The 27,950-nt window shown below is 43.6% G+C and overlaps 1 protein-coding gene across 6 annotated transcripts in view; it reads right to left on the bottom strand.

The window, feature by feature from the left end:
• fndc3a (fibronectin type III domain containing 3A) overlaps positions 1-10,014 on the bottom strand; it is a 240,054-nt gene extending 230,040 nt beyond the window's left edge. For all 6 annotated transcript variants that reach the window (XR_011886362.1, XR_011886361.1, XM_072260774.1 and 3 more), the window contains exon 1: positions 9,891-10,014. The gene's annotated coding sequence lies outside the window, so the exon portion shown is untranslated. The remainder of the gene's footprint in view (positions 1-9,890) is intronic.
• Between the last annotated feature and the right edge of the window lie 17,936 nt (positions 10,015-27,950).

The following is a 27,950-nucleotide window of genomic DNA, read 5'->3' on the forward strand; positions in this document are numbered from 1 at the left end:
TCAAAGAGTTAAAATTAAATAGGCTGATTACATAAAACAAGGTTATAATCCTTGGATTTTTAGAAGAGCATTGTTCATTAATATTTTAAAGGAATCTGATATTGTCCAGAGAAACTATTTCCATTGGTTGGAGAAATCTATAACAATTATATTGTGATAATTATTGCTTAGTTGTTTCAGCCATATACCTGTTATGGTTCATTCCTTGAAAGCAAATCTAATTATAGTTTTTCCTTGCTGTGTTTTTAGGGTACAGTTTAACAAATGTTATCAAAACTCATTATCTGTCATATCTACCTCTTCTGATCAGTTAGTTTTGGAATAGTAGTTGAAATCCTTAATGACTGTTCGAAGTGTATTTCTAAGTATATTTCCTCCTTCTGCCATCATTCACTTTGTGTGATCTGATGTTGCTTTTTAAAGAATCTCTATCATAATAATACTGTTTTCAATGTACTAAATTTAAAAAAAATTCCTGTCATTTTGTAAACTCTAATGAGTAAACTACAGCCCTTCCCTCCTTTCCGAGTCTATTCTAGTTCCTATTTTATCATGAGCACTTTATTTGTGCACGCTAGCACATTTTTTTTAAAGAAAATAAGTGTTTCTCCAGCATTATTACCATATTTTTATATCTGTGACGTATAGCCAGTTATTCCCTGAACACTTTTGTCCACCCTTACAAATGTTCCAGCATGTTTCCATTTCCTGGTTATCTACAGGCCCTCTCAACCTACCCCAGCTTCATACTAGTTTAGATTCTCGCCACCTCTGTAATTAAACAGTCTGCAAGAGATGGTTCTTGTTCAGTCCACCCCACATATTTGCTTTTCCCTATTCTGGTGTTCATGGCTCAGGAAAAGGAATGCCCTCTTCTTATATATTTAACCACATTTGAAATGAAGTTTTTAATTAATATTTTTCATACAAAAGAATGCACACTAGACATGCTCCAGTTCATTGGTATTCATGATTAAATAGTGCACTTCAATCTGCAGCAGGAATTCAATCCACAGCCTTGTGGTAAGAGGTGAGCCTTAAAATCATTAGCCTAGCTTATTTTGTTTAAGCCCTTATGCTGGAAAAGAATGAAAGGATAGACAAAAAGAGCATTCCCCTAGTTAACATGCAGAGTATTGAAAATGGAACCAAATTTCAAAAATACATATGTTACTATATACAACCTTAACAATTATTTTTTTGCAGGCAAACTCAATAAATTCATAGAATAACAACCATAAGAGAATCAATAAAAGATCGCATGAACTTGGGCTTTCAACGAGTGTGCAAAAGACAACAGTACAAATAAAAAAAAATAATCATATATAAATAAGCAATAAATATCATGAACATGAGATGAAGAGTCCTTGAAAGGGAGTCCATAGGTTGTGGGAACATTTCAATGATAAAGCAAGTGCAGTTGAGTGAAGTTATCTATCCCCTTTGGTTCAAGAGCCTGATGGTTGAGGGGTTATAACTGTTCCTGAACCTGGTGGTGTGAGTCCTGAGGTTCCTATACCTTCTTCCTGATGGCAGCAGTGAGAACGGAGCATTTCCTGGGTGGTGGAGATCCTTGATAATCTGCTTGTAGATGTGTTCAATAGTGAGAAGGGTTTACCCATAATGGACTAGGCTGTATCCACTACTTTTAGGAGGATTTTCTGTTCAAAGGCATTGGTGTTTCCATACCAGGCTGTGATGCAGCCAGTCAATATACTCGCTACTACATATCTGTGTGAGTTTGCCAAAGTCATGCCAAATCTTTGCAAACTCCTGAGGAACCAGCCCTGTTTCAATAGAAGTGGTTTCATAATTTCATGCAATTTAGCAATTTACTATCTGGATCCTGACAAACCAATGGTGGGCTTTGACACCAAGCTGAATATTTAATGCAAAAACAGGCAATGTATATATAAAATAAGACTACAACTTCAAAGCAAACAAAAATATGATTTAAAAGGTGGTATGCCAAACTGTTCACTCAGTGTATTTGCATTTAGTTTGAGATGAAAACTGCCATCCAATTTGGCACAGATCAATAACAAGTTTCAAGATAATAATAGCTTATTTATAATTATAAATGAAAGTACTACATATTCAGAGCAAAAGGTTTTGAAATCAAAAAAGAATAAAATTAAAGGTTATACACCTGGATGGCTGTGTTTGTAACTACAACCTCGATTTCCCATTATATCTGGCCTTCAAGAGGCTTACACCATCAAGAGTCACTAAGCCTCAACTTACTCCCCACTTGGGCAAAGTATTTACTTAAAGATGAAATCTAGTAATGCTATTACTTCTGCTCAGTGAAAATAAAAGCAAGTAAGTGCTTCCAGGATGAACACAAGGGTAACTTTTATAGGATAGGCAAAACTACATTAAAACAGGAAGATTTATGAACTTTGTGGGACGATTAATAATCACTATTTTCAACCTCCTTTCAAAGTGCTATTTGAGGGTCTTGCAATTTATCCAAATGATACCTCATCACTAATGCTTTAGAGGGAAGATCATATGTAGTAGCATTGTGCTATATTAACTTGTGCTTAAATTCCTAGCCCATCCCTAACGTGATTCATTCTCTTCTGCCCAACTGAGCTCTCTTACACTATAACCATTCCTCCTTTGAAACATACACTCCCCTATCCACCATCAATCTTCCCCCAATTAATCTCCCACCTCACCCAAACTTCAAATGAAGCTTTCATCTTGCCCCATTTCCCCCTCTTCAAGCTCCTAATTTCTATACCATCTCATTTTCCTTTTCCGTTTCTTTCCTGCCTCCCTCAATTCCCAACCCTTCATCACCCCTTTCTTGCACTAAGCGAAGACTCCAATATTCTCTTAGCTTCTTACACACCTTTCACAACCCTCCCTTCAGATTCTTGATCCCTGTATCGATCTTCTTCTTCCACGCCACTCCCGTCATACTCCACTTCCCAGTGTTTTTTCTCATCGGTCACTAGAAGTACCTAAAACATGCATCCTCTCCTCCACCCACTCCATCACTTGTCTCCAGCTTCCCTGTTCCAATTCCCCACCACCCTCCCTTACCATCACAACTCCCAAACCTACTACAACCCTTTCCCATGCTTTATTTCTAATCTTCAGCCTAATTAAACCTCACTCAAGAACCACTTTCCATGATGTAGAAAAAAATTTCCTCTTTGTTCATTATTCTCCCCCATTTCCTTACATATAACCAGTAGCTCAGTTGCCACTTCCCCATGTTGTGATCACTTTCTCTGCATACCCGTGATGATTTCCTCACTAGTCTGACACCCCAGCAACGTCCCTCTACTATTCATCAATTTCAACTTGCATAATCCAATTTCCTGACTTTCCAAGCATCTGCTATTGTTCACTCTATATCTTCCTTCCCATCCTCCACCTTATCTCCTCCTTCCAGAATCAGGGTCACAGCCTTCCTTCTACCCTATCAATCTCCATCTTCCTTCCTTCTCCCCCTTCCCCTCCATCCACTCCCATATGCTCTTTGCTTTTCACTTATATGCATCCTTCCCTCTGTTTGCCCAACCCAATGTGTGCTAGCTCCTCTCCAGTTAGTACCCAACCCTTCCCAGCTCCAGCCAAAGCTCCCCAACTTCCAACAGTCTTCCCCATTCCCATATGTCTGCCCCTTCCTCCATCTTCTTTCTCACCATAACAGCATTCACAGTATCTCAAGCACTTCACCACCAAATGGCTCAACCTCCTCTCTTACCTCCATCACATCCTCCCCTGCCTCTATCCTTTTTGGTCTGACTGGTATACAATCCACCACACAAGCACTGTCCACCTGCTCCCAGCCACAATGTCCCTTCTGTTCCCCCATTCACACCTGCACCCTCTTGTCTCTCCTCTTCCCTCCTTCTCGACAGTGCCTACAGATCCCCCCTGAACCTTGTCTTCTGATCCCTACACCCTCCACCCCCTCAGTCCCTTTAGGCCCTTCCCTTTATTCCCACCTCTGCTTACACCTTTTGCTCCCTTCGCCTTCAGGCACTCCATCGCCAACTCCCCCACACACATCTGTTTACATCATCCATCCCCTACTCCCTGCCACCTGTTCCCTCCATGACCCCCATCTCCCCATTCTTTTCTTCTTCCATCTGCCCCCTCCATCATTCTGCCTCTTCTCGCTCCCATTTCCTTCTCCCCACTCCACTGCCACATCCCCCTTCCTTCCCACAAATCCATTCCTCCTGCCCTCATATCCTCCGTCCTTCCTGCCTTTGTCTCCCCATCCCTCTCTCCCTCCCTTTGTTCCCATCCATACTCCATGCCCACTTTGTCTCCCCTGACCCCTTTGTACTCTCCTATCACTTCTGTTTCTTACCTTTGCTCATTCCCTAATCCTACCTCCCTTCATTTTCCCTTCACCCCCAATTCATCACTGCCCTCAACCCTTTCACTGCCAAGTCATCCTGTTCCTGCATAGCTCCCATTTCACCATCTACCAGTCACTCTTTTCCCACATCCCACCCCTTTCCTTGTCACTCCTCGTCCCTCACTTAACAAACCCCCCGACACTCCATCTGTCCATCCCCTGCCCCTTTCTCTCCCACTTCCCCTGACCCTTCCCCTTCCCCCATCCTAGCCATATCCCTCCTCACTCTCAACCCCAGATTCATTCCTCCATCTCTTCTTCATAGAAAATAGAACAGTGCAGGTCCTTTGGCCCATGAAGTTTAGTTGACCTTTTAACCTACTCCAAGATCAATCTAACCTTTCTCTCCTACATACCCCTCCATTTTTATTTCATCCATATGCTAATCTAATCTAAGAGTTTCTTAAAACTCCCTATGTGCCTGCCTCTCCCATTAACACCAGCAGTGCATTCTATACACTTACTTTTACTTTTCTCCAATCATCTTAAAAGTTTGCCCTCTAATATTAACTACTGCCACCCTGTCAAAAAGATGCTGGCTGACCACTCATTGATGCCTCTTTTCATCTTACACACTTCCATCAATTCACCTTTTACTCCTTCCCTCCAAAGAGAAAAGCCATAGCTCACTCAACCTTTCCTTCTAAGACATGTTCTCTAATTCAGGCAGCATTCTGGTAAACCACCTCTGCACCCTCTCTAAAGCTTCCACATCATGAGGCAACCAGAATTGAATGTGATACTCCGTGTGGTTTAAGCAAAGTTTTATAGAGCTGCAAAATTACCTTGCAGCTCTTGAATTCAATCTTTGACTAATGAAGGCCAACATACTATATACCGTCTTAACTTGCATAGCAACTTTGATGGATCTATGGACATGGATCCCAAGATCCCCGTGTTCTTCCACACTGCTAAGAATCCTGCCATTAACCATTGTTTGATCTTCCAAAGTATAACTCTTCAAATTTCTCCAGAATGAGCTCCATCTGCCACTTCTCAGCTGAGCTCTGCATCCTGTCAATATCCTGTTGTAATTTGACAACTTTCTACACTCTCCATAACTCCATCAACCTTTGTGTTATCTGCAAACTTACTAACTCACCTTTCCACTTCCTCATCCAAGTCATGTATAAAAATCACAAACAGGAGTTCCTGAACAGATCTCATGGAACATCAGTAGTCACCGACATCTAGCAGAGTATGCTCCATCCACTACCAGCCTCTGCCTTAAGTGGGCAAGCCAATTCCAAATAAACAGACCCACTTTTCCCTGGATCTGCCACTCACTTGAAAAAGTGAATCAGGCTCATGAGAAATGACCTGCCCCGACAAAGCCAATGCTGACTATTCCTAACCAGACGATGCTTCTTCAAATGCTCGTAAATTCTTTCTCTAAAGATCCTCTCCAATAGTTTTCCCACCACTGAGGTAAAACTTCCTTTTTTTTTTATAATTCCCAGGATTATTCCTACTACCTTTCTTGAACAAAGGAATAACATTTGCCATATTCTAATCTTCTGGTACTACTACTACGAGCAGTGAGGATACAAAGGTTATCACCAAAGGCATAGGAATCTCTTCCCTTGCTTCCCATAGTAACCTTGGATATATCCTGTCTGGTCCCGGGGACTTATCTATTCTAATGTGTTTCAAAAGTTCCAGCACATCCTCTTTCTTATCCTTGACATGTTCCAGCACATTGGACTGTTCTATGCTGTCCTCACATTCATCAAGGTTCCACTCACAGGTGAATAATAACACAAAGTATTCACAAAGGACCTCCAACTCCAGGCAAATTTACCACTTTTATTTGTGATCAGTACTATCCTGACTCCAGTAATTCTCCCGTTCTTCATTACGTAGAATGTCTTTAAATTTTCCTTAGTCTTACTCGTCAAGGCCTTCTCAGTCCCCATCTAGCTCTCCTGAGGTCCTTATTAAGCTCCTTCCTAGTTACCTCACAACTCTCATGAGCCCTCTGATCATTGCTTCCTAAATTTTAAGTATGCTTTTGTCTTCCTCTTAACGAAATATTCCACCTCTTATCAACCATAGTTCCTTCACCCCACCATCCTTTCCCTGTCTCAGTGGAACAAACGTATCCAGAACTCCGTGTAATTACTCGCTAAACAACCTCCATATTTCCACTGTACATTTCCCATATTGTTTGCTCCTATCCCTGTACAAGCCTATGCTGAAGTTCAGGGAGTTGAGATCACTGTCTTCGAAATGCTCACACGCTGAGAGATCTGTCACCTGATCAGGTTCATTACCTCATACTACATCGTGTATGCCTCTCCTCTAGTCAGCCTGTCCACATATTATGCTGGGAATCCTTCCTGACCATACCTAACAAATTCTGCCCCATACAAACCTCGTGCACTAAGGTGGTGCCAATAATTATTAAGGCATTTGGAGTCACCCATGAAAACGACCCTGTCATTTTAAACATTTCCAAAAGCTGCCTATCAATCTACTCCTCAGTGTCCCTTTTGCTATTGAGAGGGGGTGCTATAAATGCTCCCAATAGTGATTGCTCCCTTCCTGTTTCTGACTTCCCCCGATACTGATTGCTTCATGATGTTCTCCCTTTCTGCAGCTGCAATACTATCCCTGATCAGCAATGCCGCTCCTCCCCGCCTCTCCCTTGTCAAATAACCAAACCCTGGAACATCCATTCCTGCCTTTGTGACAGCAAAGTCTCTGTACTGGCCACAACATCATAGCTCCATGTACTGATCCATGTTCTTAAGTTCATCACCCCTGTTCCTGATACTCCCTGCATTAAAGTAAACATATTTCAACCCATCCAACTAACTGCATTTATGCATGATTCACTGCCTATCCTTCTTAACAGTCTCTCTACTCATTACATCTACCACTACACCAACTGCTCCATCCTCTGGCCTATCACTCTGGTTCCCATCCCTTTGCCAACCTAGTTTAAACATCCTTAATAACTCTAGCAAATCTGCCCACAAGGACATTGGTCCTTCTTGAGTTCAGGGGTAACCTATCCCTTTTGTACAAGTCATATCTTGCCAGCAGGGAGTCCAATGATTCATAAATCTGAAACCCTGCTCCCTGCACCAATTCCTCAGCCAAGCATTCATCTGCCTATTCTTACTCTCACTGGCATGTGGCGCAGGCAGTAATTCAGATTTTACTACCCGAGGTCCTGCTTTTTAGCTTCCTTCCTAACTCCTTATATTCACTCATTAAACCATCGCTTTTCCTAGTTATGTCATTGGTGCCAATTTGTATAACTTCTGGCTGCTCATCCTACTCTTCAGAATGTTGTGGAGCTGATCAGTGATGTCCCTGACACACTGGGACCAGTGCATTTTGGCCAACTAACCAGCTGCAGCAAATAGTTTCATGGAAATAGTTAAATAAGTAGCAATCTACCATTTAATTGCATAACAAATTACTATTTAGATGAATCACAGAACAAATCAGAACACTATCCATACTACCTCAGTACTATCAAACTGCAGCATTCTTTTGATTGACTGTAAAGTAACAAAATCAGCAGAGGCACCTCATGCAGATATTGGGCTGCCTTCATACAGTGCTTTCAACAATTCCATTCTCCAAATCTTCATTTTAATTGTAACATTCAAGATGATTGATACCTTCAAATTCTTTGAAGTTCCTAACCTTAATTAGTGAACTCTCAGCTGTTTCCAGCATCTCCAAGCTTGAAAGCTAGAACCCACAGTGAGCAGATCAGTTCTGAATTGTCTTAATGTTTATTACTTGCCAACTTCAGTGACAAAAATCATTGCTTTCTAACACAAGCCTACAACTGATGCTATTTTAAAACTGCTCATTCTAAGCACACAAATTGCATGTGACTGCCACTAGTTGAAAAATGTTCAGCAAGTCTCCTGTCTCAATTAAGCAGCATATTTTTCCAAGTAAATGAAGGGCACTTGCAAGTGGAACAAGTGCTACACCTGCCCTTACACCTCCTCCCTTATTACTACTCAGGGCCCCAAACAATCCTTCCAAGTGAGACGACACTTCACCTGAGTCTTTTGGGGTCATCTGCTGTATCTGGTGCTCCCAAAGTGGCCTCCTGCATATCGGTGAGGCCCGAAATAGATTGGAGTCCGCTTTGCCAAGCACCTGGGCTCCGTCCGCCAGAAAAAGCAGGATCTCCCAGTGGCCACCTATTTTAATTCCACTTCCCATTCCGGCATGTCAGTCTATGGCCTCCTCGACTGTCGCGATGAGGCCACACTCAGGTTGGAGGCTACCCAGACGGTGTACAAGGTGTTGCTCCTCCAACCTGAGTGTGGCCTCATCGCGACAGTCGAGGAGGCCATAGACTGACGTGCCGGAATGGGAAGTGGAATTAAAATAGGTGGCCACTGGGAAATCCTGTTTTTTCTGGCAGACGGAGCCCAGGCGCTTGGCAAAGCGGACTCCAATCTATATCGGGCCTCATCAACTTCTTGAGCTTCCTGCCCCCACCCCCCTTCACCATTCCCCATTCCTAGTTCCCTCTCTCACCTTACAGTCTACCTGTCCATCACCTCCCTCTGGTGCTCTTCCCTCTTTTCTTTCTTCCACTGCCTTCTACCCTCTATCAGACTCCCCCTTCTCCAGCCCTGTATCTCTTCCACCAATCAATTTCCCAGCTCTTTACTTCACCACTCCCCCTCCAGTTACACCTATCACCTTGTGTTTCTCTCTCCCTCCCCCCACCTTCTTACTCTGACTCATCTTTTTTTCTAGTCCTGATGAAGGGTCTCAGCCTGAAATATTGACTCTACTCTTTTCCATAGATACTGCCTGGCCTGCTGAGTTCCTCCAGCATTTTGTGTGTGTTGGTTAAACAAAGGGAATCCCAAATTATTTTCTTCTTTTTCTATATTATGTATTGCATTGAACTGCTGCTGCTAAATTAACAAATTCCACAACACATGCCAGTGATAATAAACCTGATTCTGAATTATTTTCTCGATTTGTTTCTGTTCTTTAAGAATTGTCCCAAATATGCGGCTGCCCCAATTAACTGGAATCCACTATCACCACCACTCTCTTCGCTTCTTCCCTTCTGAGCCACAGAGCCAAAGACATGGTCACTTCGGCTTTCCCCGGCTGGATATTCCTCACTTGTCTCCCCCCCCCCCGCATCCATAGTGTCCTCTACCCTCCATCATCCCTCCGTCTCACCTTCAACCCCAACACCGCTTCATCCCTCCGTTCCTCCTTCATCCTACCCCCTCCCCGCACTCCATCCCTCTGAGCCGCCTCAGTTTTCGCCCCCTATCTATACCCGCGGCCTCTGACCTGCCCTCCTTACAGTAACTGCTCCTCCCCTTCCCACTGTCCATCTCTCCCTCAGTCCCTCCCTCCCCTCCGCCCCCGATTTCTCCTCAATCCCGCCCCTGATCTCTCCCCCTCCTCTTCACTTTCCTCCATGTCTCCCTAATCTTTCCTTTCTTCCGCTCCTCCGTCCTTTCGGGCCCCAGGCCGTCTGCCCACTCACCCCCAGAGGCCCGGCCGCGTTGTGTTTACAATCCCGCTCTCGGTGCCGGCGCTTCATCTCCGGGGCGGCAGCGCTCGCGCTCTCCGAGCGGACCCAACCGTCACCGCAGCCGCCGCCATCTTCAGTTGTCTGCAACGCGCATGCGCCGTCCGTCAGTGACCCTCCAGCCTTCGCGAACCCCGCTGCAGGCTGGAGCCGGACGAGCAGTCAAACCATGGAAGTGCCGTTATGTGGCGCCTGCCACTTTTTAACTAGATGCTTTACTGTGAACCTCTTCAGCGGAAGCAACGTGATAAACGTACACCACTTTGAGGACAAGGAACTCTTAGAAACTAATTAAATAACTGAGACTATCATGAGATACAGTTAGTAGTTGGACATGGGTTGGCAAGGTTCAAAGAATGCTCTTTCTTGCTCATTGTTGCTGTGCTTAACTACCTTTAAAATCCACGCTTGGATCTGTAACCTTATGCACCCAAAACACAGCACCCTATGAGAATGTCGCTCTCTCTCTTAGCACTGCACTGAAGTGTCAGGCTAGATTATATGTTGAAATTAAAGGTGCAGGACCTGTTTTCCTAAAACTACCTACGATATACTTAAAGACTAGCACCCCAATGGCAGGTGGATAATGAGTAGATTTGGCTCCATTGCTCGAATTTCTAGTTTTAATGAAAACAAATTTAGTCTCAAGTTGCTGAAGGAAGTGAATATCATTCATGTAGTCTAATGTTTCAGAGACAATGAAGGGATCAAGAAAGGTGACAGAATAGTAGAACTAGGTATCAATATACATCCAGAAACTCACACTGTGTTTTCAGATATTAATGAAGCATGATACAATGAGAAGAAGCTGGAGGCCAAGGATAGGTCCCTGAAGAATACAAGAGATTGTTTGGAGCAGGAAGAGAAGACATTGCAAAATATTGTAACCCTTGACTGGATATAAAGAAGAGGGGAACTAGATGAGTATAAGTCCTCATATCTAGGTGGTGGAGGGGAAATCAAGGGGGACCAGGTGCACAAGATGTCGGGGGGGGGGGAGGGAGTCATTAATTTTCTCTCAGTAGTTTGGTGTGGTTGTGGATGTGTTCGAACATAGTTGAACATAAACATATGCATCCTTCCAAATCTCTGCCAATTAGAAGGCTTGTGCATGGCCATGTGTTCCAAGACTATACACAGGTGTAGGTGAGCAATGATGGATGGTTTAACATGTTACAGTCGCATAGAATGCAATTAGAATTTTTGATTAGAATCACCAACACTGAGGTAGGACAGAATCCTGGTGAGGATCCAAACAAGAAAGTTTGGAAAAGATGAGAAAGTAATTGAAAGTTCAGAGGGTACGTGAGGAGAAAGGTGGTCATGACAGGTGGTGATGAGTAGGAGGTGGACTTAAATGAAATGATTAAAGAAAAGGGGATGGAGGTGAAATTTGGCCCACCTAGGGAAGGAAAGGAAACTATGTCTAACATTTCCTGTTTTTAAAATCTGAGGATTTACAGTTTCTGAAATAGATGCACCTCAACAGATGGTTCTGCTCTTAGAAGCAAAGAAGCCATATCTTTTTCCACACAATGAAGGTGAACGTGCTTAGGTAAAAAGTGAAATGTTTATGGTTGATATATAGTGGTAAGGATAAGCATGATAAAGATGAGCATTTAAATTCCAGGATGATTCTGAAATAACAAGTAGTTTAGCAGAAGAGCACAAAACACAACGGTGCTTCACATAGTTCATCCTGACCTGGCAATGAATGGCGAAGCCAGCTGTCCATCACAGATGTTCAAATCTCAAAAATGTTAATAACCTCATTTTAAGTTGATGCTAACATAGCTTCAAACTTAACTTGAATAGTACAGTTTCACCTGCTTAGCAAACCGATCAGAGAAATAACAATAACACATACAAAATGCTGGAGGAACTCAGCAGGTCAGGCAGCATCAATGGAAAAGAGTAAACAAACAGTTGATGTTTTGGTCCGAAACCCTTCATCGGTACTGGAAAGAAACAGGTCTGATGAAGGGTCTTGAGCTGAAGCATTGACTGTTTACTCTTTCCCATCGATGCTGCCTGACCTGCTGAGTTCCTCCAGCATTTTGTATGAATTGCTTTGCATTTCCAGCAGATTTTCTTTTGTTTATTATCTGATGGGATTATGCTACAGAACCACCCCCTCTCCCCGTAGCTACTGGGACATTGCCCCCGTCCACCCATAGCAACAGGGACATTGAGAAATAGATCTGCAGGCAGATTAGGGAAATACAGTTGTTGTAGTAGGTTGTTCAATTTCTTTAATAGAGACTGGGACCTTCTTTGTGCAAGAGGTTTAGAGGGGGCAGAATTTATTAGGTGCATCCAGGAGGGCTCCTTAGATCAAAATGTAGATAGTCCAACAAGAAGAATAGCCCTACTGGACATGGTGTTGGGTGATGAGGCTGACCAGTTGACTGACATTTCAGTGGGAGAACAGTTAGGAGATAATGATTACAACTTAAGTTTTAAGACTTATAAAGTTAAGGATCTTGCAGGAGAATATTAAATTGAAGCAGGGCAAATTACAAGAGTATTAAGGATGAACTATGGAAAAGTAATTGGAAAAAGCTGTTTTTTTCCACAAGTGCTCATCCAACATGGGAGGGTGTTTAAAGATGAACTGCACAGAGTACCAGGCAGGAATATTCTGTTCAGAAGGAAGGACAAGGATGGCAAGGTAAAGGAACCTTAGGTGTGGAGAGAGGTGGTGAATTTAGTCAAGAAGAAAAAGGAAACATACATGAGGTTTTGAAAGCTAAAATGAAACAGAGCCCTTGAGTAGCCAGAAAAGAACAAAAGAAGGGAATTGGGAAAAACAAGTGGGGCCATGAAAAGTCCTTGGCAAGAAGGATAAAAGAGAATTCCAAGGCATTATATGTATGTATCAAGATCAAGTAGGTAACTAGGGACTGTGTAGAATTACTCAAGGGTAAAGGAGATGTGCTTGGTGGTGGAAGATGTGCTGAGGTCCTAAGTGAATACTTTGCATCAGTATTTACTATATTGTGGAGGATGGGAAGATAAGTGGAGCATATTAATTTGCCAAGGCGTATTGAGATAAAGAAGGAGGCAATGTTGGGTCTGTTAACAAATATTAAGGTGGATAAGTATCCAGGGCCTGATGAAATATACCACAAGTCATTGAGAGAGGCAAGAGATGACATAGCTGTGGTCTCAACCAATATTTTCATGTCCTCTCTTGCTACGGGCAATATTGTTCCATTAAACAAAAAGAGAAATAGGGATTATCATGGAAAATATAGACTGTTGAGTCTTGTGTCAGTGGTAGGGAAGTTACTGGAGAGGATTCTTAGGGATAGGATTTACGTGCATTTGGAAAAGCATGGCCTCTTTGGGACAGTCAGCATGGATTTGTTCACGGAGGTAGCAAAGGCAATAGATTAAAGCTGTCGATGTGCGTATGGATTTACTAAGGTGTTCAACAAGGTCCCTTATGGGAGGCTCATCCAGAAGATGAAAATACATGGGATCTATGGTGAATTGGCCATTTGACTTCCGAGTTGGCTGCCCCATAGAAGAAAGGGGGCTGTGGTCGATATGACTTATTCTGGCTGGAGACTAGCTGGGACGTGTGCTGTGCTACAGGAATATATACTTGAACCTTTACTGTTTGTGATATATATAAATGACCTAGAAGAAAACATACATAGGTGGGTTAGTATATCTGCTGATGTTACAAAATTGGTGGTTTTGTGGATGGTGTAGAAGACTGGCAAAGAATACTGCAGGGTATAGATCAATTGTAGATATGGATGGTGAAATGACAGATGGAGTGTTGCACTTTAGGAGATCAAATATGAAGAGAAAGTAAACTTAATGGCAAGAGCCTCAGCAGCATTGATGTGCAGAGGGATCTTGGGGTCCACATCCATAGCTTCCTGAAGTGGCTACACAGTTTGATAGGGTAAACAGAAGGCATATTTGCCTCTAATAGCCAAGGAACTGAGTTTAAGAGTTGGGAAAATATGCTACAGCTTTATAAAGCTCCAGTCAGCCTGCATCTGGAGTTTTGTATTCAGTTCAGCTTAGCCCATAATAGGAAGGATGTTGAAGATTTGGAGAGGGTGTAGAACAGGATTATCAGGATGCTGCCTGGATTAGAGGCTTGTGCTATAAGGAACAGTTGGACACACTTGGCTTGTTTTCTATTGAGCAGCAGGGAGATTTGATAGGGATCTATAAAATTATGAGAGGCATAGATAAAGTAGACAGCCAATGTTTCTTCCCGGGGTTGAAATATCTAATACCAGATGGCATATACTTAAGGTGAGAGAAGGTAAATTCAAAGAATAAGTGCGGGGCATGATTTGTTTACACAGATTCCTGAAGGGTGCTGTTGTGGAAGCAGATGCAATAGAGGTTTTCAACAGATAGGAACATGAATGCACAGAAGATGGAAAGATGCAAACATTGTGTAGACAGAAGGGGTTAGATTAGTTGGGCATTTGATTACTAGTTAGTTTGGCACAAGATTGTGGGCTGAAGAGACTGTTTCTGTACTGTACTGTTCTTTGTTCTAAACGAAACTAATGAAACATCATCCACCTAAAATGTTGACTGTTTCTTTCCACACATGCTGCCTGAGGTCGTTATGAAATGTGGTGATGCACCTCTGCAGCTGTCTACAGTCCAACCAATCTCTGCCCAATAGGTGTGTATTGTTGATGATGGATACTGTTTTCCTCTGACAGCGCTCTGCGCAGATGTGCTCAATGGTGGGGAGGACTTACCAGTGATGCACTGGGCTATATCCAAGATTTTTTGTAGGTTCTTCCATTCAAAGGCATTGGCATTCCCATACCAGGCCATGATGCAACCAGTCAATATATTCTCCACCACACATCTGGGGAAGCTTGTCAAAGTTTTAGATGACATGCCTAATCCGCACAAACTTCTAAGAAAGTAGAGGAACTGCTGTTTTTTCTTCCTAATGGTACTTATGTGCTAGACAGATCCTCAGAAATAATAACTCAGGGGAATTTAAAGTTGCTGACCCTCTCCACCTCTGATCTCCTGTTGAGAACTGGCTCATAGACCAACAGTTTCCTCCACCTGAACTCAATAATCAGCTCTTTAGTCTTGCTGACATTGAGTGAGAGATTGTTGTTATGGCAACATTCAGCCAGATTTTCAATCTCCTATATGCTGATTTGTCACAGCTTTGATTTGGCCAACAACAGTCGGCAAATTTAAATAAGGTGTTGGAGACTTTCTTCATAGTTTTTATTCATTTTAAGTGTATTTGGAGTACCACTCCATGATTACTCACTAGACTTCTGTCAAGATATCTGTGAAATTGCTATCGACAATCATTATACTTTGTCTGGCTTTGTAAACTGATGCCATGTTGCCAAATTATTGCAGTTAAAGCATCAAGAAATGCTAAAATAACAAAATTTAGCTGACTAGTATCAAAATTTCCTAAGGAATCCTTATACTTTCCAGTATAGGGTACACTGTTACAACTGAGGGAATGAAATGTAAAGTTTACAAGTACTGTGCACTATTAGCCTCCTTGTCTGAAGGAGAAAGGCATTGGGGTGCTCAAGGCATCGTGAGAATTCACTAGGTTGCCTTCTAGAAAAGAAGGGTCTTCTTGTTAGGAGACATTGGGCACTTTGGGTCTGTGTTCCTTGGAGTCTGGTGAAAGAGAAGTGACCTTTTTTAAACACATGTGATCAGTAGGGGGTGGGGGGGGTAGGGATTGACAGGATGAGTATTGGGGCATTTCCACGATGGAAGAGTGACAAACACGGTGGGGGGGGGGCGGTGTTGGCAGATGGTCTGTAAATGCAGGATAGGTCATTTGGAACTGAGGTAAGTGAAATTTTCTTCTCTGAAAGTGGTGAGTCTCTAGGGTTATCGGGCCCTGGGGATGGTGGGGGCCATTTCATTGGATGAATTTGGTGGAAATGGATGAATATTTCAAGAATGAGTGGCATTTTCCCAGGGCTGAAATGGCTAGCATGAGAGGGCATAGTTTTAAGGTGCTTGGAAATAAAAACCCCATTTCCAGAAAAGTTGGGATATTTTCCAAAATGCAATAAAAACAAAATTCTGTGATATGTAAATTCATGTGAACCTTTATTTAACTGACAAAAGTACAAAGAAAAGATTTTCAATAGTTTTACTAACCAACTTAATTGTATTTTGTAAATATACACAAATTTAGAATTTGATGGCTGCAACACACTCAACAAAAGTTGGTTCAGAGTTAAAATAAGATTGAAAAGTGCACAGAATACTCAAGTAACACCGGTTTGGAAGACTCCACATTAAGCAGGCTAATTGGTAGCAGGTGAGGTATGATGACTGAGTATAAAAGTAGCGTCCATCAAAGGCTCAGTCTTTGCAAGCAAGGATGGGTCGTGGCTCACCCCTTTGTGCCAAAATTTGTGAGAGAATTGTTCGTCAGTTCAAAAGGAACATTTCTCAACGCAAGATTGCAGAGAATTTAGGTCTTTCAATATCTACAGTACATAATTTTGTGAAAAGATTCTGAGAATTCAGAGACATCTCAGTGCGTAAAGGGCAAGGTTGGAAACCACTGTTGAATGGGCGTGATCTTTGAGCCCTCAGGCGGCACTGCCTAAGAAACCGTCATGCTACTGTGACAATTATAGCCACCTGGGCTAGGGAGTACTTTGGAAAACCATTATCACTCAACACAGTCCGTCGCTGCATCCAGAAATGCGACTTGAAACTGTATTACGCAAGGAGGAAGCCATACATCAACTCTATGCAGAAACGCCGGCGAGTTCTCTGGGCCCGAGCTCATCTCAGATGGACCGAAAGACTGTGGAACCGTGTGCTATGGTCAGATGAGTCTACATTTCAGCTAGTTTTCGGAAAAAACGGGCGTCAAGTTCTCAGTGCCAAAGATGAAAACGACCATCCAGATTGTTATCAGCGAAAGGTGCAAAAGCCAGCATCTGTGATGGTATAGGGGTGCATCAGTGCCCACGGCATGGGTGAGTTGCATGTATATGAAGGTACCATTGACTCTGAGGCGTATATTAGGATTTTAGAGAGATATATGTTGCCATCAAGGCGACGTTTTTTCCCGGGACGTCCATGCAGGACGATGCCAGACCACATTCTGCACGGGCTACAACAGCGTGGCTTTGTAGACACAGAGTGCGTGTGCTTGACTGGCCTGCTGCCAGTCCAGATCTATCTCCTATTGAAAATGTATGGCGCATCATGAAGAGGAGAATCAGACAATGGAGACCACGGACTGTTGAGCAGCTGAAGTCTTATATCAAGCAAGAATGGACAAAATTTCCAATTGCAAATTTACTACAATTAGTATCCTCAGTTCCAAAACGATTAAAAAGTGTTAAAGGAAAGTTGATGAAACACAATGGTAAACATGCCTCTGTCCCAACTTTTGTTGAGTGTGTTGCAGCCATCAAATTCTAAATTTGTGTATGTTTACAAAATACAATTAAGTTGGTCAGTAAAACTATCGAAAATCTTTTCTTTGTACTTTTGTCAGTTAAATAAAGGCTCATGTGAATTGACATATCGCAGATTTTTGTTTTTATTGCATTTTGGAAAATATCCCAACTTTTCTGGAAATGGGGTTTGTAGGTACAGAGGAGATGTCAGGGGCAAGTTTTTTACGCAGAGAATGGTGAGTGCTTGGAATGGGCTGCTGGTGGCGGCGGTGGAGGTGGAAATGATAGGATCTTTTAAGAGACTCCTGGATGGCTACATGGAGCTTAGAAAAATAGAGGGCTTTGGGTAAAGCGTAGGTAGTTCTAAGGTAGGGACATGTTCAGCACAGCTTTGTGGGCCGAAAGACCTGTATTGTGCTGTAGGTTTTCTATGTTTCTAATTCAGGAACTACAGGTTGTCAGGAGCCATGTAGCATACCCCTGCTCCAATTTTCTTGTGTATATACTGCATGTGCAGTCACATCCTGTGCCAACCAAAACCCTTTTGCTTTTGTTATTGCCATTGCCATGAAAGTAGCAATTATATCAGCATGTCAATAGCAAAATCCTGTGATTTGAAGAGTTTTGTTTTATTTGCAAGCCCACACATGAATTGATATCTCAAGACATATTCTGGAAACATCTCAAAATAACAACATGGTACCAAATTCTGTAACTTAACTACAGTTCATTTTTCATTCTTTGGCTGATACAGTCCAATTTATCCACCCCAAATTTCTGATAGTACCTGGTTCAAATAACTCCAGTCTTTCAGTAGCATTTTTCAATGGGATACAAATCATCCCATGAGAAGGTATCAAGTTCGCTGAAGTAAGTTTACTGACACTACTCCACCAGTAATTTTTTTTCTTTTTTTTATTCTTGGTTGTTAATGAAAACAACGCATTTTGCAGTATGTTTTGATATATGCATGACAAATAAACTTTAATCTTGAATACCCTCATTATGGGTACCATCACTTTCACCTGCAACTCTGTTGTTGAGGGAAAATACTTCTATTCATTCCAATTAAGTATTAAATACTCTATTTTTACCAGAATTTTATAATTTCCTGATAGGACCAGCCTTGAAGTGGCCTTTATTTTTCTTATTCTATTTGTACCAGCCCCCCTGAACTCAGCAAGTACAGAAAGCTGGTGCTGTTGAGGCAACCGCTTGAATCTCTCCCTTTGTGTTGGAGGAAAGTGACTATGCCCCTGGATTTCAATGAGTGAGGTTGACCAAAGGCACTGTATTACCGAGGCATTTCTCTGACTAGAGGGTAGATCTTTGCTGGAGGTAACTTGCTAGCATCTTACATAACAATTGTTGTCCTAATGAAGAGGACTACTAAAAACACTTCAGAGCTGAACCATTAGAAATTTATCCCAAATCCCCGAGTGGCATTTGATCAGAGTGCTTCACAATTGATATGATCGTCTTTAGTTCAGCATTTCCAAAATAAGTACCGTGAACAAAGAACTCTGTTATAAACTGCTTTCCTCGTTCTCAACAAGGCATTCAATTATGTGAGCAGGAGCAGTTTATGCAAGTTCCTGAAGAAAATTGGCTGCCTACCAAACGTGCTCAATGTGATCTATTTTATAGAAACATGAGGTTCAGCTATGACAAGGCAACATAGGAACCTTTCAGAACCTGCAGTGAGGCCGAACAGAGTTGAGTTCTGGTACCAACACCGTTAACTCATTCTTTTCTCTGCTGCTATTATATGACTTCAGTTCATCCATAGAGTGTGTAAACTTACATACCTGAACTGATGGATAGCGGTTCGGCTTTGCCTGCCTGACATCGAAGGCAAGTGAGCACCATAAGGCATTTGCTTTACGCTGATGCAATCCCAGAATCTTCTGTATATTTTTTTTAAAAAATGGATTACCTTCAGTAGCTCATAGACTGACTCTGTAAGTAGTTTGGATTAACCATCAGCCAATGAATATCGTGGCCCACCATCAACCAGCAGTGATCATACAGCAATGGAAATTGTTAACAGTTTCACATATTTAAGAGACACAAGAGTCTACAGATGCTGGAAGTCTGGAGCAACACACAAAAGACTGGAGGAACTCAGCAGGTCTATGGTGTTGAAATGGACAGCTGACATTTTGGGTTGAGAATCCCATATCAGGACTGAAAAAAAATAGGGGAGATAGGAGGACATAAATAATCTTCCAGAAATAGTAGGGGACAGAGGGTCCAGTGAGATGGAGGAACTGAGCGAAATACATGTTAGTAGGGAAGTGGTGTTAGGTAAATTGAAGGGATTGAAGGCAGATAAATCCCCAGGGCCAGATGGTCTGCATCCCAGGGTGCTTAAGGAAGTAGCCCAAGAAATAGTGGATGCATTAGTGATAATTTTTCAAAACTCGTTAGATTCTGGACTAGTTCCTGAGGATTGGAGGGTGGCTAATGTAACTCCACTTTTTAAAGAAGGAGGGAGAGAGAAACCGGGGAATTATAGACCGGTTAGCCTAACGTCGGTGGTGGGGAAACTGCTGGAGTCAGTTATCAAGGATGTGATAACAGCACATTTGGAAAGCGGTGAAATGATCGGACAAAGTCAGCATGGATTTGTGAAAGGAAAATCATGTCTGACGAATCTCATAGAATTTTTTGGGGATGTAACTAGTAGAGTGGATAGGGGAGAACCAGTGGATGTGGTATATTTGGATTTTCAAAAGGCTTTTGACAAGGTCCCACACAGGAGATTAGTGTGCAAACTTAAAGCACACGGTATTGGGGGTAAGGTATTGGTGTGGGAGAATTGGTTAGCAGACAGGAAGCAAAGAGTGGGAATAAACGGGACCTTTTCAGAATGGCAGGCGGTGACTAGTGAGGTACCGCAAGGCTCAGTGCTGGGACCCCAGTTGTTTACAATATATATTAATGACTTGGATGAGGGAATTAAATGCAGCATCTCCAAGTTTGTGGATGACACGAAGCTGGGTGGCAGTCTTAGCTGTGAGGAGGATGCTAAGAGGATGCAGGGTGACTTGGATAGGTTGGGTGAGTGGGAAAATTCATGGCAGATGCAATTTAATGTGGATAAATGTGAAGTTATCCACTTTGGTGGCAAAAATAGGAAAACAGATTATTATCTGAATGGTGGCCGATTAGGAAAAGGGGAGGTGCAACGAGACCTGGGTGTCATTATACACCAGTCATTGAAAGTGGGCATGCAGGTACAGCAGGCGGTGAAAAAGGCGAATGGTATGCTGGCATTTATAGCGAGAGGATTCGAGTACAGGAGCAGGGAGGTACTACTGCAGTTGTACAAGGCCTTGGTGAGACCACACCTGGAGTATTGTGTGCAGTTTTGGTCCCCTAATCTGAGGAAAGACATCCTTGCCATAGAAGGAATACAAAGAAGGTTCACCAGATTGATTCCTGGGATGGCAGGACTTTCATATGAAGAAAGACTGGATGAACTGGGCTTGTACTCGTTGGAATTTAGAAGATTGAGGGGGGATCTGATTGAAACGTATAAGATCCTAAAGGGATTGGGCAGGCTAGATGCAGGAAGATTGTTCCCGATGTTGGGGAAGTCCAGAACGAGGGGTCACAGTTTGAGGATAGAGGGGAAGCCTTTTAGGACCGAGATTAGGAAAAACTTCTTCACACAGAGAGTGGTGAATCTGTGGAATTCTCTGCCACAGGAAACAGTTGAGGCCAGTTCATTGGCTATATTTAAGAGGGAGTTAGATATGGCCCTTGTGGCTACGGGGGTCAGGGGGTATGGAGGGAAGGCTGGGGCGGGGTTCTGAGTTGGATGATCAGCCATGATCATAATAAATGGCGGTGCAGGCTCGAAGGGCCGAATGGCCTACTCCTGCACCTATTTTCTATGTTTCTATAGCAAGTATAAAATGTGGAGAGGGGGTGGAGCAAGAGCCAGCAGGTGATATCACCCTACAGGGAACCTCAGCTGGTTGAGATGAGGACCCAAAGAAAACAACATACCTTCTACATTTGCAGCAAGTGCAGCTGCCAACCACAAATGGGCTTCTGAGCCATATGAGATGATGTCAGCAGTGTTACGTACCCCGTAACTGGGTTGCCAAACCAGCAGAAATGGATCACTCAGTTGGTGTCTGGATTACTAGAACTAAGAAAGATTTATTAAAGAAACAAGCAACACAGTACTCTAATCAAAAGGATAATAAATGCAACAGTTCAGCAATGATAAACACACATGTACACAGAATTAGGATAACAGGATCAATCAAGCTCTATTGTCGTCTAGGGGTAAATGACCAGTTTCAAAGTGACACAAAGTTCAGTTCAATTTAGTTCAGTTCAGTTCACAGTAATCACTGCCATGGGAGATGGACAGTGGGGGGAAGGAGAGAGAGAGCAAAAGCGAATGAATATTCAAACGGCTTCCACACAGACCTTCGATATTCTTCGTAGTCAGCTTTCGGGCGAGCCCTTTGTAATGTCTTCTGAGGTCACCGACTGTGACCCCTCCGTTTCCAGATACGATCGTTTCTCTGCGGTGAACCTGGCACCCAAGCAAGGGCGGACACACACCAGGTTCCCGCCGATCGTGCCTTTCCACCCTGTGCGTCTATGGCTTGGTCCCGCGATCAGCCCTCCCAAAACTTCCCACCGACTTGTGGGAGACGCACCGCTTCCAGGGTCTCGTTACCTCGGGGTGTTGTGTGTGTCTTGCCTTCACGAACCTGTCCCTTTTTATCCCCCTGCTGGGGTATCACCTGTCCATCACTTCAAACAGTTCAGGGTTCAAAGGGGGAGCTGATCTTGACAGCTGTCCTTTCGTTAAACTCTCCCGTCCCTTCATTAACATCTCCAAATGCAGCTCCATTGTTTTCCTCATCTCGCTTTCTCCTGAAGACAGGTGGCAGACCAACTGCTGATCCCACTGGTGCCAGCACAGGACAGCTAATATCTTAATCTATGTGTATTCTCGTCACACCTCCCACCTTTAAGGATTTTTACCGGGGTAAAAATTACAAACATGAATACATTATTTGATACACACAAATATACATCTTTATCAGCTATTTGGCTAATACAGCGAATTTGAAGTTGTCAACACCTGACAGACAGTCAGCCATCACATTTTCTGTTCCTTTTATATGTGTTATTAATAATTCCTTAGACCAGGCTCCAACTTAGCAAACTTCATAGTGGCCAAAAACACTGATGAATTGCGATCAATGTAACCTCTCATTGGGTTTCGTCCCGGACCACAATAACAAGGGTCGTCCTATTCCGACTTAGTTTTCTCTCGCAAGGGCTTAGTAGGAGGGCGAAGGGGTAGTAACCGCAGAGTTATTGCAAAACTTCCTACAGTACCCCACCATCTCCAAGAGCCTTCTGAGGGCCCTCTTGTCTGTCGGGGTTGGGATGTCAGAGATAGCCCGCACTTTAGCTTGCATCGCTGCCAGCTGCCCCGTGTCACCACAATTCCCAGATAAGTGACCTTCGTGTGGCCGAACTCATTTTTTTCAAGGTTCACTATCAAGCTGGCTTCAGACAGCCGTATTACATCGCCAATACACACCTCTGTGTTCGTCAGCCCTTTCGTCACTGAATTACTCATTCTATAGGAGTGTTGCTCACTAGGCTGACCTAGCGTGACAAACACCACCCAACGTCCCAGTTCTTTGCATCGCCTCGGGACAATCAAACACACGTGTGCGAGTCGTTTAATTACCTCTCCTAAAGAGTCGCTTTGTTCGGGGATTAAGGGAGAGACCTTATCAGCAGAGCTGGCCAAAACAATAGCCTTCTCCCATCTGGTCGGTACCATATTCATCTTTTCAAAATGGTTTTCTTCTCTTATCAGGGGGACCCTAGCTTCATTGATTTCTGCGCTAACACTGACTAGGTTTGTTAACATACCAAAAGCCTGTGACCGTCTCAGTTCACGTCTGCCATAATCAATAACATCCTTCCTCCTGTGCAGCCAGTAAACCTCTTTCATGATTCCACCAACTGTTTCCTCCAGCACCACAAAATGTCCACCGGGGGGGTACCTTGTGGGCCAGGTTAAAAATCTCATCCCCATAACTCTTTTGCACCACCCCCCATTCCTCATCTGCAGGTACGGTACTTGGTCTCCCTTTCTTCCTTAGCACTTCCTCCTCCACACAATAGCCTACTGGTTCCCTTTTAAATTCTGTGTCAGAGAGAGCTGTCTCCGCCAAAACCATCAGCCCCTCGTCTCACTCCTGCGCCTGCACAAATTCTTTCCTGGCTAACGCTAAGTCTGTCTCAGCTCCCTCACTACCTCTTGTTTCACTATACTCCTTCTTTTCACTTTCTACCCCCTTCTCGTACAAGGCTGGCAGAAACGTCTCAGCTAAATTTACTTCGGCAGTCCTGGGATGAACCTGTGAGTCCATGGGCGGGGTCTCAATGCTGGCAGGCTGACCTGTCAATCTCACGGCTGGGAACACGATTCCCCTGACGAGGTCATTACCGAGCAAGATCTCCATGCCTTTCATCCGTAATTCGGGCCTCACCCCATTCGTGACTAGTCCAGAGACCAGGTTGCTTTGTAGGTGTATCTAGTGCAAAGGGACTGCCTCTGTCCCTTCCCCAACACCTTTGACCTTTACCTCCCCAGTCTGGGTCTCTGAGCTAAACTCTAATACACTCTTCAGTATTAGTGACTGACACGCTCCCGTGTCTCTCCAGATCCACACTGGAACTGGTTTTAACCCCTCCTTCACTGACACCAATCCGGCCGAGATAAACCTCTCGCGCCCTTCCTGAACTTTGGCAGACCTGTCCTCTCCTAGCGGTTCATTTACCAGCTTGATACAGCCAGTCAAAATTGCCGTTTTTCCTTTTCCTGTCTCCTTCTTTGGGGCAAAGCACCTGGACGCAAAGTGTCCGACTTTCCCGCAATTATAACAGACGACCCCAGGAGACTTCCTACCAGACTGCTCCCGGTCTACCTTATCCTTTTCACTAGTCCCCAGCTTACTTTCTGACTTTTCTGGCGGACTCTCCCCTCCGTCCTGACTACCCTTCTGGTAGCCTTTACTTGGGGCAAACTTCATTTTATGCGTCAACGCATACTCATCCGCTAACTTAGCAGTTGCGGCTAACGTGGCTGCCTCTTTCTTATCCAGGTAGGGTCTCATACCCTCAGGGACACAACCTTTAAACTGCTCAATCAGGATCGGCTGTAGCAGTCTGTCATAATCCCCATCTACCCCCTTCGAGGCGCAACAATGCTCACAATATGTCTGCATCTCACGGGCAAACTCTAAATACGTGCGGTCCCACTGCTTCCTCACATTCCGGAACCTCTGCCGGTATGCCTCCGGGACCAACTCATAAATCCTGAGGATGGCCTCTTTCACCACCTCATACCTCTGGGCATCTTCCGCGGACAAAGCTGAGTAAGCTTGTTGGGCTTTCCCTTTCAGTACACTCTGAAGCAAAACAGCCCACTTATCCCTCGGCCAGTCCTGACTTGTAGCAACTTTTTCGAAATGGAGAAAGTACCGATCCACGTCAGTATCGTCAAATGGGGGAACCAGCCTAACCTCCTGGGTCACCCAGAACCCTCCACCTTGGTTCGGCACGGGCCCCTGCTCTGACCTTATCTTTAACTTCTCCAGCTCAAATTTCCTTTCCCTCTGCCTCTCTCTCTCTTCTCGCTCCCATTGCCTCTTTTTCTCTTCTCTCTCCAACTATTTGTCCCTCTCTTTCTCTTCTCGCTCCAACTATCTCTCTTTATCTTCTCTCTCCAACTGTCTCTCTCTCTCCTGCCTTTCTAACTGTTTCTCTTTCTCCCGCCTTTCTAACTGCTTCTCTTCGTGTTCTAACTGCCGTACCTGAAATTCGTGCTCGAGTCTCAGTTTTTCAAGCTGCACCTGTATCGCGTCTCCGGCAGGTTTTTCAATAGACACCACCTCCAGCTCCCCTTGGGGAAACACACCTTTAGATACATAGTGCTCTACGATAGCTCTGTGTATCTCCTATCTCCTCATTGTCGACTTCCCCTTAACAAGATTCAACCGTTTGGCCACAGCTGCCAATTCTGCTTTCCTGGCATCCTCTAATGCCTCCAAGGTCAGCACCTTTATAAATTCCTCAACCTCCATTTCTGCTGTTTGTCTTTTCTTTCTTTCTGGAATTTTAACCCAATCAATTTACTCCGTCCCAAATTTAGTATTCAAAATCCCGGACGAGCCCCCACTTATGTTACATACCCCGTAACTGGGTTGCCAAACCAACAGAAATGGATCACTCAGTTGGAGTCTTTTGATTAGAGTACTGTGTTGCTTGTTTCTTTAAGAAGTTTTATTAAAGAAACAAGCAACACAGTACTCTAATCAAAAGGATAATAAATGGAATAGTTCAGCAATGATAAACACACATGTACACAGAATTAGGATAACAGGATCAATCAAGCTCTATTGTCATCTAGGGGTAAATGCCCAGTTTCAAAGTGATGCAAAGTTCAGTTCAATTGAATTCAGTTCAGTTCGCAGTAATCACTGCCGTGGGAGATGGACAGTGGGGGGAAGGAGAGAGAGAGCAAAAACGAATGAATAATCAAACGGCTTCCACACAGACCTTCGATATTCTTCGCAGTCAGCTTTCGGGCGAGCCCTTTGTGATGTCTTCTGAGGTCACTGACCGTGACCCCTCCGTTTCCAGATACGGTCGTTTCTCTGCGGTGAACCTGGCACCCAGGCAAGGGTGGACACACACCAGGTTCCCGCCGATCGTGCCTTTCCACCCTGTGCGTCTATGACTTGGTCCCGCGATCAGCCCTCCCAAAACTTCCCACCGACTTGTGGGAGGCGCACCGCTTCCAGGGTCTCGTTACCTTGGGGTGTTGTGTGTGTCTTGCCTTCGCGAACCTGTCCCTTTTTATCCCCCTGCTGTCCCTTTTTATCCCCCCACTTCAAACAGTTCAGGGTTCAAAGGGGGAGCTGATCTTGACAGCTGTCCTTCCGTTAAACTCTCCCGTCCCTTCATTAACATCTCCAAATGCTGCTCCATTGTTTTCCTTATCTCGCTTTCTCCTGAAGGCAGGTGGCAGACCAACTGCTGATCCCACTGGTGCCAGCACAGGACAGCTAACATCTTAATCTATGTGTATTCTCGTCACAACAGGGAGAGGATATCTGGTGCAAACCGTTATCCTATTAGATAGAAGGGTGTCAGGATTTTGTGTGTTATACCTTACAACATCTTGAAACATAATCAATCCTTTAAATCTCATTTTGTAAGTTACCATTCAAGCAGTTGTTATGACTTTTCCACCAGGGTTATTTTAGTTCGTACAGTTTGCATTCAGCAGGATCTCATGCCCATCACTAGTGTTGAATCTGGTTCCTGGTGAAGCAATACTAATATGTATTCTAGAAATCAGACAACTTTAGAGCTAAACAGTATTATTAAATACTGTACTGTATCTGTCTTCAGTAGCTTGCAGATTGGTATAGGCCAAATAACAGTGGAGTCAAAAGCAGTATCATTAACACACAATATTTACATGAACTGCAGAGAACATTTCAAATATTTCTTTGCAAGTTGAAAATAATGATAACCTTGTCTTAAATTAAATAGACAGAGCTGCAGGCTATTGCTGAAAAAAAAAACGAAAGAAATGCTTGATATTCTGAAGTGAGGCATAAACATTAACATGACTAAAGTATGAGTACAGACTACACAATGTGAATGTGTTATGCTGAAAAAGTGTGCTGCTCTCTCTCTCTCAGTGATGGTAGGCTAAGTTATGCTGATTGTTAGGCTACTTCCTCTTTAGAACATTTGCTCCCACAGGTATTGATCAGCAGGTAAATGGAGTTGGGGTGATGTATTAGCACGGATAGAGAATTGGTTAACCAACAGAAAGCAGAGAGGTGGGATACATGGGTGTTTCTCTGGTTGTCAATCAGTGGTGAGCGGTGTGCTGCAGGGGTCAGTGCTGGGCCCGCAATTGTTCACGATATACATGAATGATCTGGAAGAGGGGACCATGCATAGTATATCTAAGATTGCTGATTACACTAAATTGAGTGGAAAAGCAAACGGTGCAGAGAGATATAGATAGTTTAAGTGAGTAGGCAAGGGTCTGGCAGATGGAGTACAATGTTGGTAAATGCGAGGTCATCCACTTTGGAAGGAAAAATAGTTGATCAATTATTATTTAAATAGTAAAAGATTGCAGCATGGTGCTGTGCAGAGGGACTTGGAAGTGCCTGTGCATGAATTGCAAAAGGTTGGTTGGCAGGTGCAGCAGGCTATCAAGAAGGCAAATGAGGATCTCGGCCTGAAACGTCGACTGTACCTCTTCCTAGAGATACTGCCTGGCCTGCTGCGTTCCCCCAGCAACTTTTATGTGTGTTGCTTGAAATTCCAGCATCTGCAGATTTCCTCGTGTTTGGACAAATGGAATGTTGGCTTTCTTTGCTAGAGGGTTTGAATTTAAGAGCAGGGAGGTTATAGAGTACTGGTGAGGCCTCATCTGGAGTACCGCGTGCAGTTCTGGTCTCCTTATTTGAGGAAGGATATACTGGCTTTGGAGGCTGTACAGAGGAAGTTC

This window comes from Mobula birostris, chromosome 6 (genome assembly GCF_030028105.1).
Source record: "Mobula birostris isolate sMobBir1 chromosome 6, sMobBir1.hap1, whole genome shotgun sequence".
NCBI lineage: Eukaryota > Metazoa > Chordata > Chondrichthyes > Myliobatiformes > Myliobatidae > Mobula > Mobula birostris.